Raw genomic sequence first — 13,127 nt, 5'->3', positions numbered from 1 at the left:
CCTGGTGGGCTGGACTCCGGAGAAGCATCCTGCCTCCTTTTCTGCCGGCCTCCCTTCTTCTTCTGTGGTCCATGAATCTTCCTCCCTCATAACTGTCTCTGTCTTGCCTCTTCCCGCACGTGCAAATCTCCCTGATCTCTGTCGTGTGACAGAGGACAAGCCTCGGGAATTTGGGGCCATTGTTTCATCCACATTTATGGATTCCTCAAATTTTACATTGAGCATGTGTTGTGTTGGGTCTCAGCATCACGTCTCGTTTGATCTCTCTGGATTATGCAAGCGTTTATAAAATCCCGCTCTGTTGACTATATGCACTTCTCATTCTGTACCTTCTGTTCCAAACTATGTACCAAATAACTGATGTGGCACACAAAAAGGTTACTTTTATGTGGATGTAGTTTAGTTTTATAGATGACTACACTTATGTCACAGATATAAATAATTTCTCTTCAGTTTATAGCGATTACAGCTATTTAACCCATTTTCATAGGAACAGTATACCCATCTGGAGCATTTTTGTAATAAGCTAATTGCAGTCTAAAAGCTCCTTGGGCAGCGATCAGTTTCTGCAGAAAGGAATTGCCATCTCATTTAAATTAAGTGAGTAAATAAAATGACCACAAATTTTAAAATACACATTTGTGAGAAAAACAGACACAGCAAAAAGTGAAATTTCAGTTATTTTGCATAGTGTTTTTACCCAGCTATCTGAAGTACAAGAGAGAACAAAATAATGTCTCCTCAGAGGAAAATTTGTACTTCGTAAATGGGATCTCCACTTCTTAGTGTTCTTTCTGAAAACTCTTGCAGTAGAAAAAGCACCTATTTTTTCCTCAAAGGCATCATTAGGAAATTGTTCTCCTACTTCAGTTCAGTGGACTGAGATTTTTAAGAGAAGCTCACCATTCCAGATTTCATAGCAAGGGGGGATCTGGTCAATTAAATCATAAGCATATAAACCAAACAATAGTAGAAAGTATGACTTAAAATCCTAGCCTGGAAAATTACAATTAAGACCGATATTCTGTCTCATAAATTACTTTGCTGTGTTTCTGCCAGTGAATAAGAACATAGAAATTCTCTGCCCGACGTAGAATAAAGATCCCACAGAATGGAGACGTAGATGAAAACAGGAAAAAGGAAGATCTTTTCTGACTTTTTCTACAGGCTCCTCAGGACATTTCATAGAACAGGTGTTCATCCGTCCCTGATGTGGGTCGGTTACCAGTTGAGAAGCCGGTTCGTGAAAATTCTGGGAACCCGCCAGAAAGAGAATCAACTTCATCTGTCCATGTCAACCCTGGAGGTTGGATGGAAAACAAGTAGCAAAAAAAACCACCCAAAGTCTCCTCAATTCCCACTGCAATCCACTTAGCTCCAGATCATCCTAGCTAAGGAGTTCTGAAGATTCCAGCTCATCAGTCATTAGTGAATATGTAGCCTGTCTCGTTAGTAAAGATCACACTGTCGCTCAAAGGAATGTTTTCTAACAGTAGCATCGTCAGTTTCTTGAGTGATCCCTTGTAGTAAAATTAGCAAAATAAACTCTTGTGGGCTGGTCTTTCCTTAGGAGTTGTTATTAATCGGAAGATCCTAGGTTTTGTGGATTTCTGCTGGGTTCTGCCATGTTGTCGCCACTCAGAACTGGGAGGTAGGTCCAGGGGGTGCTTGGAAATTAACGTGGTTAATTCACAAGCATGCTGGCTTCAGCCACAAGGAATGAATACCGATACATTCTTCTCAGCTAAGTGAATGAAGCCCGGCCGCATGGTGACAGAGCGTATGGTTCTGTTTAGGTGGAACGTACAGAACCCGTAAATCCATGAAGACAGACACAGACTGGTGGTTGCCAGAGGCTAGGAGGCTGGGGGCCAGGGAGCAGAGCAAATGCCGAATGTGCCCAGGGTCTTCTTTTCGAGAGGCGATAATGTCTCAGAACTGGATGGAGGTGGTGGTTGTAACCACGGCGTGACTGTATTGATTGCCACTGGATTGGTCGCTTTAAAAGAGTTAATTTTATGTTACAGGGATTTAAGTCCAGTTTAAAATTTATACAAAAATGTTTAAAAGATTTTTTAAACAAACAAAAAAAAGCCCATGACTATTTGTATACTTGTACTATGTTTGATTACACTCTCTAGGTGCAAGAATAGTGCTTATAATACCTGGCAGGCATTTTTATTCAATAAATGTCAGTAATAGAACTATGGGTTGTCCCGGGAATCGCCATTGTAGGGGAGGAAAGCTCTTCTCGTTTCCCCTTCTAGGTTCTTTGCCTGGTCTAGTAATTAGACATAAGACAAATTAACAAGAGGAAAACAAATTTAATTCGGTACAGGTGGAAGCCCATAAAAACATGAGATGCGAACAAGTGACCGAGGAAGGCAGCCGTTACACCTTTTGGACAAGGAAACAGTAAATTCGCGAAGAATTGACAAGTCCAGGAAGTTTGGGCGAGGGCTAGCAAATGCGTAAAGAAGCAACAAGGTTTACGTATACAGACTTCTCAGCCCCGAATCCCCTATCTCTGGTGATGGGGATGCCGTCTATCCTCTTTGTACAAGGGGGGTCCCTTTCACGTGGGAGATTCGGTTCCTGCTTCACGGGGACAAAGGAGGGTCAGGGTGTTTTTCTTATTACTCTGGCTCTTTCTTAAGTAACTTTAATTAAAAATAATCAGTATGTCAAAGTGGCAGATTTGGGGGTAGTATCGTCCTCTCCCCTTCATCCTGCCACCCTTTAATATTGTGACCTGGGACTTTCCTCATATACCTCCGTTATCTCACTGTATAATTGCCTGTCTTGAATTTTCAGTCTTCCCAAGAACCTTTGTATTCACTTCTACTTAAGTTATTACCGTGATGTTGGCAGCTCGCCTTTGGAATAGCTCCTAAGGTGGAATCGTTTTGGAAAGCCTGGTCACATGCTGGCTTTCCTCCTACACATCATTAATGAACGTGTCAACTAGAAAGGTCACTCACCGTGATGCCCGAAGCCCCCCGCTGATCATTTGAGCGGCATCTGATATATTGCCTTTAATTATTGCCCTGTCCTTGTCAACTAATTCTCAGTTCATGTTGGAGGCCTTGTGGTCAATACAATTAAAATTAATTTTTCCCGTTTTATGGTAGTGGGATGCTATTTAATGCCGTACTGGCGATACCTGAATACCAAACTTTTTTTTTTTTTCTGGCTGCTCCTGGGCCTGTACTTCTGTTTCATTATGACGATAGCTCATGACAGCGGTTTCCGTAATAACGGAGCGCTGGGTTTTCGCTCCCCGACCACCCTGTGCCGGCTGTCCCCGTTTCTGGCTTTCATCTGTAGCCTGTTGGGCCGCTCGTTAGTACCTCTCGGGCCTGACCAAGTAACAAGGGCAAACCCAGCTTCTGCTTGTGTGGCCTGGCGCATGGCCCATTTTCTGTCTAAAAACTGCTCTGGGGGATGGGGGTGTAGAGCAGTGGTGGTGAATTAAATGGGTGTCTGGTTCCCCTGATGCCGACACCTACAGTTACAGTTAGAGTCTCAGACGTGGGGGCACTGCTGGTTACATGTGCCCCCAAGGGTGGGCACTGGGGGCGCTTGGAGGGGTGGCCATTTGCCTTCAGGACTCTGGCGCAGGTGAACAGACACTGAGTACTCCCCGACCTAGGGTTCTAGAAGCTGTAGTCAACCCAGGGGGCCGCACGCAAGGCTGGCTGCCTCCCAGTGGGATGGGCCCACCACCTTCTCCTTTATCCTGGGGGCAGAGCACCCAGAGAGCACAGCACAATGGGTGCAGGAAACAGAACGTCCACGGCCTCTGTCTAGGGTCCCTTCCGTAGGCACAGCCTCTGTCTAGTGTCGCCTTCCGTCAGCACGGCTGGTTTTCTTTCTGATCCTGGACCCGGAATCTTCAGTGGGTCTTCGGGGTCGCTCCAACACTCAGCTACCTCTCTGACTAATGACTCTCTCACCCGTGCCCTCCCTCCTAGGTCTTTCACCAGCTCCCTGCCCTCATCTCAAGCTTGCTCGTGGCCTTGCTGAGGTCGTTAGGAGAAGACAAGAGGGCATAAGCGGCCGTCTTCAGGCTGTCCGATCTGCCTGATGTGGTCCCAAGCCAAAAATTCCCGTTCTTCGGGCTCCACTGCCCCTCAGGCACAAGGATCTGGGTCCTGGGTTACCCTTGTTCTGTAGTTTCTTCATTTTCCTCCCCACCCTGGATTATTCTCATCAACATGTAAATATACCCAGTAACTTCCATAGTAAAACACTTGGTCTTGTGGCCCTTTCATCCACGATGGTGTGGCCCTCTTCCCTGGAAGAACCTCTTCCTGAGGGAGTTCTCAGGATCTAGCTCTCCCCATCTCCTTCACGCCAGCTGACTCCTGGACCTCCTCCGAGGAGCCTTTCTTTCTTCACCGCACCCACAGCGTCACTCCTGCCCAAGTCACCGACGACCTCCATCTTGCCAAATCTCACCTTGAATTCTCAGCCCTCTTCCTAACCTCTCAGTGCTGTGGGACCCCCTGCTCTTCTGCTTCCTTTGGCTTCTAGAGCCAAGTGTGATTTCTTTATTTCCCTCCATACAGTACCCACAGGTTTTCACTGGGGACTCTTCCACATAGGGGGTCCAGGAAGCTATAGTCGTCCTCAAAAGTGTGGCCCAGATTATTCATGTGTATCTTGGGAGACTGAAATAAGGCCGTGCTTCTTAATCCCTGTCCCTCACCAAGCAGATTTACCTGAGCTACATATTAGAGTCATTTTGGCCACCTGTTAGTGGACGTTATGCGTTTAACCTGACTGGTCACCCTCACCTCGTGACCTTGGCATTTCAGCTAAAGGATGCTGTATCGCTGCCCTATTATCTTAACTTCCTCCAGGACCTAAACTCATCTATTGAGTTGGTTGCCAGGGTTTTTAGACCTTCACAAAGCCATGGAAAGTTCCAGTGCACATGAAAATGTGAAACTTCCACACATGCCTTTCTAGGAGTAGCTCTACATCGAAATATGTAAAAATCAAGCAATTAACAGTATATTCTTGCTGTTCTTTTGGAAATTCTGCGGCATGAGTTTTTCAAAAGCAGTGGAGCTTGAGTCATGGTGAAGAGCTGGGTGCCAGGAAAGGTTTTTGCATTTCTTGTGAAACTTATTGAACACCTAGAGAAAGCGAGCGGTGTTGTTGTGCCTCGTGTCAATGAAGAAAATTTGAGACCAGGCACTTAAGAGTCATTACATAATGAGGCTTTGACAGTGGAGACCTTGCCATATGTAAACTCCTACAGCTTATCTCCAATCAGCGAGATTGTTTTCCGTCATTTCTGGCTTTGGACGCCAAGGGATAGCAGGTGGCAGGGCTTGAACAGAGATCTCTGTTTCTGTTTTACCCCAACTGCCCATCTGTTGCTCTCACTTCATGCAGTTGTTCCTGGTAGAATACAGCTTGTAGCCCTGGCTCCGGGATATTTATATAACATTTTTCTTAACAGCGTTTCGCTCTAAACTTTTGAGGAGGTGGGTCAGAAGGGGAGTGATTAAACAGGGAGTGAAGAATGGGCCTCTTGGATAAGACAAGGTCCTTGTCCGCATGTTGCTGGTGCTCTATGGAAGTCATCTGCTCCCCCCACACCGGTCAGGTCTGTGAAAGCCACTCCTGTCACAGGCTCTGTTGTCCTTGCGGTGACAGAGGGAAAGGTCCCGCTTTGCCATTTGGCTTTTCTTTGCGTTGTTTGGCACACTGAGCCTCAGTGGCTGACCTCTTTTCCTTGGAACCTTCTCACGCCTCTGCTTCCGTGGCAGTGTGATCGGCCGGTGGTATCTCCCTCTCCTTCCGCCCAGCCCCCAACTCTCTACAACTTTCTGCTGGATCAGGGGTCCCCCTGTGTTTCTCCCACCCCTCAATCACATCCTGGGCCAAGCTGCTGCTTCTGGACATCATCTGCTGTCCGTAAGCACAACTTTTTGTCCAAAATCTGCTGGTTTCCCACCGTGCAGTCCTACCTTATGTTCTGTTCAGTGCATCTTGTCTTTCTGCCAGTTACGTGGTGACTTAAAATAAATGTGGAGGCAACATCATTATTTGTGTTCCTTTTCATCGTTTCTGCTCCTCTGTTCAGACAGTCCCTGAAAATGCCCAACCTGGGATTTACTTTGAGCCTTAAATTCATTCCACCACTAATCTTACTCTCAGGGTGAAAAATGGTATAATTTTGTCTTATCGGGGCTTTTTCAGGATAATCCAAGTTCATAATTATTTGAAATATTTATTTTGCTCCTATTTTCTGACATCCATTTCCATTGATTTCATTTTTATAGTGGGGTAAACATTAACCACTTCTAAGGGGTCCTGACAATTAAAGCGGCTTTCTCACCTTCAGTTGTATTGTGGGTTTTCTTGAAAAAATATTTAGGGTTCTTTCATTAAAGTATTTTAGTACTTAAGATGTGGTTTTCTTTTTTTTTTTTTTCCCAACGTTTTTATTTATTTTTGGGACAGAGAGAGACAGAGCATGAACGGGGGAGGGGCAGAGAGAGAGGGAGACACAGAATCGGAAACAGGCTCCAGGCTCTGAGCCATCAGCCCAGAGCCCGACGCGGGGCTCGAACTCACGGCCCGCGAGATCGTGACCTGGCTGAAGTCGGACGCTTAACCGACTGCGCCACCCAGGCGCCCCAAGATTTGGTTTTCTTATGATATTTAAAAGGATTCATTTTCGGGGTGCCTGGGTAGCTCAGTAGGTTAAGCATTTGACTTTGGCTCAGGTCATGATCTCGCAGCTTGTGAGTTCGAGCCCCATGTCGGGTTCTGTGCTGACATCTCAGAGCCTGGAGCCTGCTTCGGATTCTGTGTGTCCCTCTCTCTGCCCCTCCCCCACTTGCATTGTCTCTCTCTCTCTCTCTCTGTAAACTAAGTAAATGTTAAAAAAATTAAAAAAAAATTAAATGATTCATTTTCCTGTCCAGAAGTATTTGATGAATCAGTTTAAATAGGGTTAGTTCTCTTCCACAAATAGACTAGGACATTCTCCTTTCAAGGTATATTTGGACATATGCTGGTAACACGGGTCGTCGATCATTCAGGCCCATTAAATCTGCATCCTGTTTGGAGGTGCCCACAGTATGCTCTTTCTCGTGCTTTCCATTAAAAATCTGGTTCCAACCCTTGTAGGGTGACCAGATGTTCTGGTTTCCCTGAAATGCAGAGTGTTGCCATGAGGTTAGACTGTTGGTTTTTACAAAGGGGGGATTCGGCCACACAAACCAACTAGTTAGATTGTCCTTGGAATGCAACAGTTGGCAACTTACCCAGATTAAAAGCACCCTAAGGATTTACTCCTTGGATCACTTACATTTAAATCTGTACATGTGAATATCAACCATGTTGTTAACTCAGAACGTATTTATTCTAATTATACAAGGATAATCCGTCTAGAGGCGCCTGGGTGGCTCAGTCGGTTAAGCTCCAACTTCGGCTCAGGTCACGATCCCCCAGTTCGTGGGTTCACGCCCCACGTCGGGCTCCGTGCTGACAGTTCAGAGCCTGGAGCCTGCTTCGGATTCTGTGTCTCCCTCACTTTCTGCCCCTCCCCTGCTCGTACTTTCTCTCTCTCTCAAAAATAAATAATAAAACATTAAAATTTTTTTTTAAAAAAACAAAGGTAATCTGACTATATATAATTTAGTCATACCTACCTTAAATATTTTATATAAAAAATAAATAAGAAGTCACACTTTCTCTGCATCAGCTTATTAATAAATGTGGGACTTTGTCCATTATTCATTCATATACTCTTTGCCTTGTACAAAATACCGAATACCAAAGATAACATTAGGAACAAGATCATTGTCGCTTTGGAAAATCCCAACACCTGCTAGATTTTCGTTAGTAACTTGGGCCCCATTCCAGGTTTTCACAGTCCCCAAACATTTGTAGAATTGCCATCTGGTTGGCCCAGAGAAGCCCATTTCTTATTCCCTGGAGGTTAAGTATGTGACAGTGTTCCATTCCGCTGACTCATCTCTAGGAGTTAACTTCTTCTGCCCACATTGCTGTTGTTCGTGGTCGTGTGAGCCCAGTATCTGTTGACAGCTGTCAAACTGTGCTGGGAGACTAAGCCTGCACCAGGAAGGAATTTGGGCACGGCACCACCCACCGCGGGTCAAGGCAAGAGCAGACCGCAGACTTCACCTTGAAGTTCGCCCTGAGAACTGCTTTGGTTAGCTGGGTCACCTCACCACTGAATGACTCATCTTTGAGGAGGGGACAGATTCTCCTGTTTGCCTGGCTGCAGCTCCAAGTACCGGTTGAGCACCAAAAACTGTTGCACATCCAGCACCGGGATAGTGGCTGACACACAGTAGCTGCTCGATAAAATTTTCTCCCAGAGATTCTGCCATGTTGCGGTCAGCAGCTCAGATCGGGCGCGGGAGACCATCCCCTGCACTGATGTTCTATATGTCACGAGTCAGCACCGAATGGAATATTTTTTTTTGAATCATTTACTTGGCATTTTTTCCAGCTCGCCTGACTTCTAACTTTTAAAGGCTCAGACTATCACATTTCCTTGTGTCTCTGCATGACACGGGACAGTGACTGGACTCTTGAAAAAATATATTGAATTTTTAGTGATGTTGATGCATGCAAGACATTGATACTTTCTGACTGACAGACTCATTGAATCTCTGGACTTGACATGGGTTTGAAGGGAGAATATGCGAATTAATGTAATTGTAAATGGGGGCGCCTGGGTGGCTCAGTCGGTTAAGCGACTGACTTCCGCTCAGGTCCTGATCTCACAGTTTGTGAGTTCAAGCCCCGCGTCGGGCTCTGTGCCGACAGCTCGGAGCCTGGAGCCTGCCTCGGATTCTATGTCTCCCCCTCTCTCTACCCCTCCCCTGCTCACGCTCTGTGTCTCTCTGTCTCTCAATAATAAATAAATGTTAAAAAAAATTTAAATGAATTTTCCTCTTCATCTCAAGGTCCTTGCAACAAAGGGCTAGTAGAGTAAGATTTTAGAATCGGGACTGATGTTGTAGCATAAGAATTTGATGGCATTAAGTGATTACATTACCTGGAAAATGCCTTTGTTGGTCCTCAGTGTCTACTTTATTTGGTCACAGTATCAGTTACCAGTAGAAAATAGACATTTTGCTCTCCTCTGGAGCACAGCCTGTGTGGCCTCGTATGGACGTTCACACAGGAGGAGTTTACCTTATGATTTTTCTAATGGTGTTCTTAAAATAAGCCTTACTGATTAGAAATAGAAAAGCTGGCTTGATAAAAGTCTTTCCTCAAAAAAAGAAGTGGGGGAGGGGCGGGAAGGGGCAGAGGGAGGGGGAGGGGGAGGGGGGCCATCATCAGAAAAGAGTCCTTTGGGGTAATAAGAGAGGAAGCTGCCACAGGTGTGCCCAGCTCCACAGCCCGTCACATGGACCCTGTAGCAAAAGCCACAGCGGGACTGCAGACCCTGCTCCTCTGATACGGACTCTTTAGAAAGTCTGATTCTGACAGGTGGAGCCAGATGTGCAAACAAGCGGGGGCACAAAAACAAGTTTGACTCAGGCTCCAAAGTGAAGACGTTTTCACTTTAAATACCTGGCCAGTGACGAATAAAGTAGTGTGGACCTAACAGCCAATACTTAATCTGAGCCCAGTCCCCACCCACCTTATAAAACAGCACTTAAACCCAGGGAGATGTAGTTTTAAAAGCACAACAGAGGGGCACCTGGGTGGCTCACTCGGCTGAGCATCCCACTCTTTGAGTTCAGCTCAGGTCATGATCTCACAGTCAGTCGTGAGCTTGAGCCCCGCATCGGGCTCTCTGCTGACAGCTCGGAGCCTGGAGCCTGTTTCAGATTCTGTGTCTCCCTCTTTCTCTGACCCTCCCCCGTTCATGCTCCATCTCTCTATGTCTCAAAAATAAATAAACGTCAAATAAAAAAATAAAAGCACAACAGACCTTTAGGGTTTTTCCCCCTCCCCTCGTCCCTTTCTTTACCTTTGTTGGTCTTCTTCGGTTTTCCAGGCTCTTGTCAGTCTCCAAGAACCACTCTGAATGTTAGCGCTTTAACAGCATCTTCCCCAGCGGTGAGTCCCAGATCACTGTCCAACCACTCCCTCAAATGTTTCTTTATGGAATGTTGGATGTCAGCAGTGACCCTCTGTACGAAGTGCCTTGTTCTCCTAGAAAGGCAGCATTTAGGGGCACCTGGGTGGCTCAGTGGGCTGAACCTCTGACTCCTGATTTTGGCTCAGGTCAGGATCTCAGGGTTTGGGAGTTCAAGCCCTGCATTGGGCTCTGCACTGACAGCACAGAGCCTGCTTCGGATCCTCTGTCCCCCTCCCCCCCCCCCCCGCCCCTTCCCCCTCACATGCATTCTCTCTCTCTCTCTCTGAAAAATAAACATTTTTTTTTAAAGGGCAACATTTAATGCCTGCAGTGAAGAGGAATTCATACATGCAGACACCCGTTTCTTTTTCTTTTGGGGAGTGGGTTTTCCCCTAGGAACAAGAGAAATTTTACGACCTGGTGCTTTAGGAAAAAAATGGAGGCCGTGTGCGCTCCAAATCTCAGTCATCAGTCTTCTGGTTTAACTGCAGCAGAACGCATTACTGGCTTCTCGAAATGCATGCTTATCGACAATAGTGATTTCCTTTTAGGTAGAACGGGCATTTACATGGACGTTAGGTGAAACCAAGGGATTAATGGATTTCTTTAAATGGCTTGTCATCTTAAACAGGGTTAGGTCAGCTTCCTCAAGTGGCGTGCTTTATCCTGATTTCTAACTGGAAGAAGGAAAATGAAGATTTGTTCCTCGTTTTCCAGGTAGTACATTCCCTGTAGTCGATAATTCCCAACAGCAGACGCTGTAGAAGTCGTATGTTAGCAGCCTGAACTGTAGGAGAGGATGTTTGTTGTCCAGAATCAGTGTCGGTCATTTTAGACATATTGAGAGTGCACTCAGTGGCTTGTTTCTTCTTTTAAAAATACCCCCCGTAATAAGATTCATTCCTTCATTTGCACCAACACATTACACGTCCACCCTTTGTGTCCTCACTTGATCACAAGTCTTTCCTCTGGCTCTGCCAGGCTGTGTTCCCATTGAGGTCTGGAAATAACTCGCACATGTCCACGTTTGTGAGAGTGTGGCTCAGTGCTTATTTCGTGGGTGTTCAGTAAATAATTGTTGACCCTCTTCTGTCCACTGCTCCTCTGTTGTCCCTTCTGCAGGTGGTGTTTAATTTCCATAGATTTTGTTTTGCTTTTGTTTGCAGAGCAGCGGGGTCATTTATCCGCATTTGGCAAGCATTCCTTTAAGCAGGGGGGGAGCCCAGGTCACCAGTCATATGCAAATTCAAGATGAGACTCTCCGTCTTCCTTACAAGGCTTACTCACGTCCAGTAGCAAGAATCCGAGTTGGTGACATTTTGTGACAATTTTTACTGGTAGCTAGGACTCAAATGTGTCGCATCAAGGAGGTTGAAATCAGAAAGACCTGAACTCAGCAGGCCGGCAGGTCAGTTTTTTCACATTGTGGGTCAGGATACCTTGGTGAGATAATTAGTGGGACATGTCTAAATGTATTTTCTTAAGTAATAAAATACAGTTTTTCGAAGTAATAGCCTGGGAAAGGGTAAAACATTTCATATTATTTCAAGAATTTTTTTGTTTCGCAAAAATAGGCTTACGTGTGTGAGTGTGCACGTGTGTGTGCGTGTGATGTGAAACTGAGTCGCAATCTAAAATGTAGATTGTCAGGGCACCTGGGAGGCAAAGCGTCTGACTTCAACTTGGTCATGATCTTGTGGTTCATGAGTTCGAGCCCACCTGGGGTCTGTGCTGACAGCTCTCAGCCTGCAGCCTGCTTCGGATTCTGTGTCTCCTTCTCTCTCTGCCCCTCCCCCGCTATCTTTCTCTTAAAAATAAACATTAAAAAAAATGTAGATTGTCGTCAAGAAAGAGTTTAAAGAACACTAAGCTTTGGATATCTGAATGTTTCATTATTCTGAGCCTTGAATGTCTCATCTGTAAAATGTGGTTGTGACTATTTTGAGGATTTATTCTGAGGATTAAAGGCAGTCATACATGAAGGCACATTGCATAGCATCTAATTTACTTGATAGACATGCAAAAGATGTAACCTTTTCCTAAAACTAATCCATTTAAAATTTAATCGACAAGGATCTATTCAAGTGCACACAGGACTGAGTCAGGATTTCGATCCATGAAACTAATTATTAAAATCCTATCTGATTTGAAAGACAGTGATGTTAAAAATTAATCAGGAAGGACACTGCTTAATTCATCCACTCTGCTTATTGATTTTTTCTTGGAGATCATTGCTTTTTAGCTCAATAAAAGTATTTTTAATTTATCAACCCATTTACTCAAGTAATATTTTTAGAAGCTAGAATATGTCCAGAGGAACATGACAGAAATTTTTACATGGGTCCAAACTTAGGCTGTGAGAAACAGCTAAAAGAATTAAGTTAAAACTTAAGTGACATTGGTTTCATGTATTCAAAGGATTATTTCATGCCAGAGAAATCACATTAATTACATATGTTCTTGGAAGAAGGAAACTTGAAGACCTATTTATTGGAAGTTATGGAATAGTAGAGTTCAGTTCAAAATCAGAAACAGAATTATACTTGAGACTGGTCCTGAGTCACTGTAGCTACTTTGGAAGGGATGTTCCTCCAAGAAGGCAAGGTGGGTATGTTGGGATGTGATATCATGCAAACTACCTTTTAGTGTAAAGATCTGATGTTTTTCAGGTTGGTTTTTATGGGTGAGACATCCTGATAGGCCAAATACCAAACTTTTATGTCGAGCATTTCCACATGACATGCACTCAGGACACTCGGACCTGAAAACAGAACCCTGTAGAAACTGCTGAGCAGTGTGCTTATTTTTTTTTAATGTTTATTTTTGAGAGAGAGAGTGAGAGAGAGAGTATGTGTGTGAGTAGTGGAGGGGCCGAGAGAGAGGGGGACAGAGGATGCCAAGCAGGCTCCTCACTGGCAGCAGCAAACCCGACGCGGGGCTCGAACTCACAAACCGTGAGATCGTGACCTGGGCCAAAGTTGGACGCCCAACTGACTGAGCTCCCCAGGCGCCCTGGAACATGCATATTTTTATC

General features: G+C 45.1%; 1 protein-coding gene across 2 annotated transcripts in view; it reads left to right on the top strand.

Moving 5' to 3' along the window:
• The window catches only part of PDGFD (platelet derived growth factor D), a 222,330-nt gene that overhangs the window by 99,537 nt on the left and 109,666 nt on the right, over positions 1 to 13,127 (top strand). The gene's annotated exons all lie outside the window — the stretch shown is intronic.

The sequence above is a fragment of the Prionailurus viverrinus genome, chromosome D1 (genome assembly GCF_022837055.1).
Source record: "Prionailurus viverrinus isolate Anna chromosome D1, UM_Priviv_1.0, whole genome shotgun sequence".
Lineage (NCBI taxonomy): Eukaryota > Metazoa > Chordata > Mammalia > Carnivora > Felidae > Prionailurus > Prionailurus viverrinus.
Note: the sequence above shows the minus strand (reverse complement) of the source record. Positions and strands in the feature narration are given on the sequence as shown.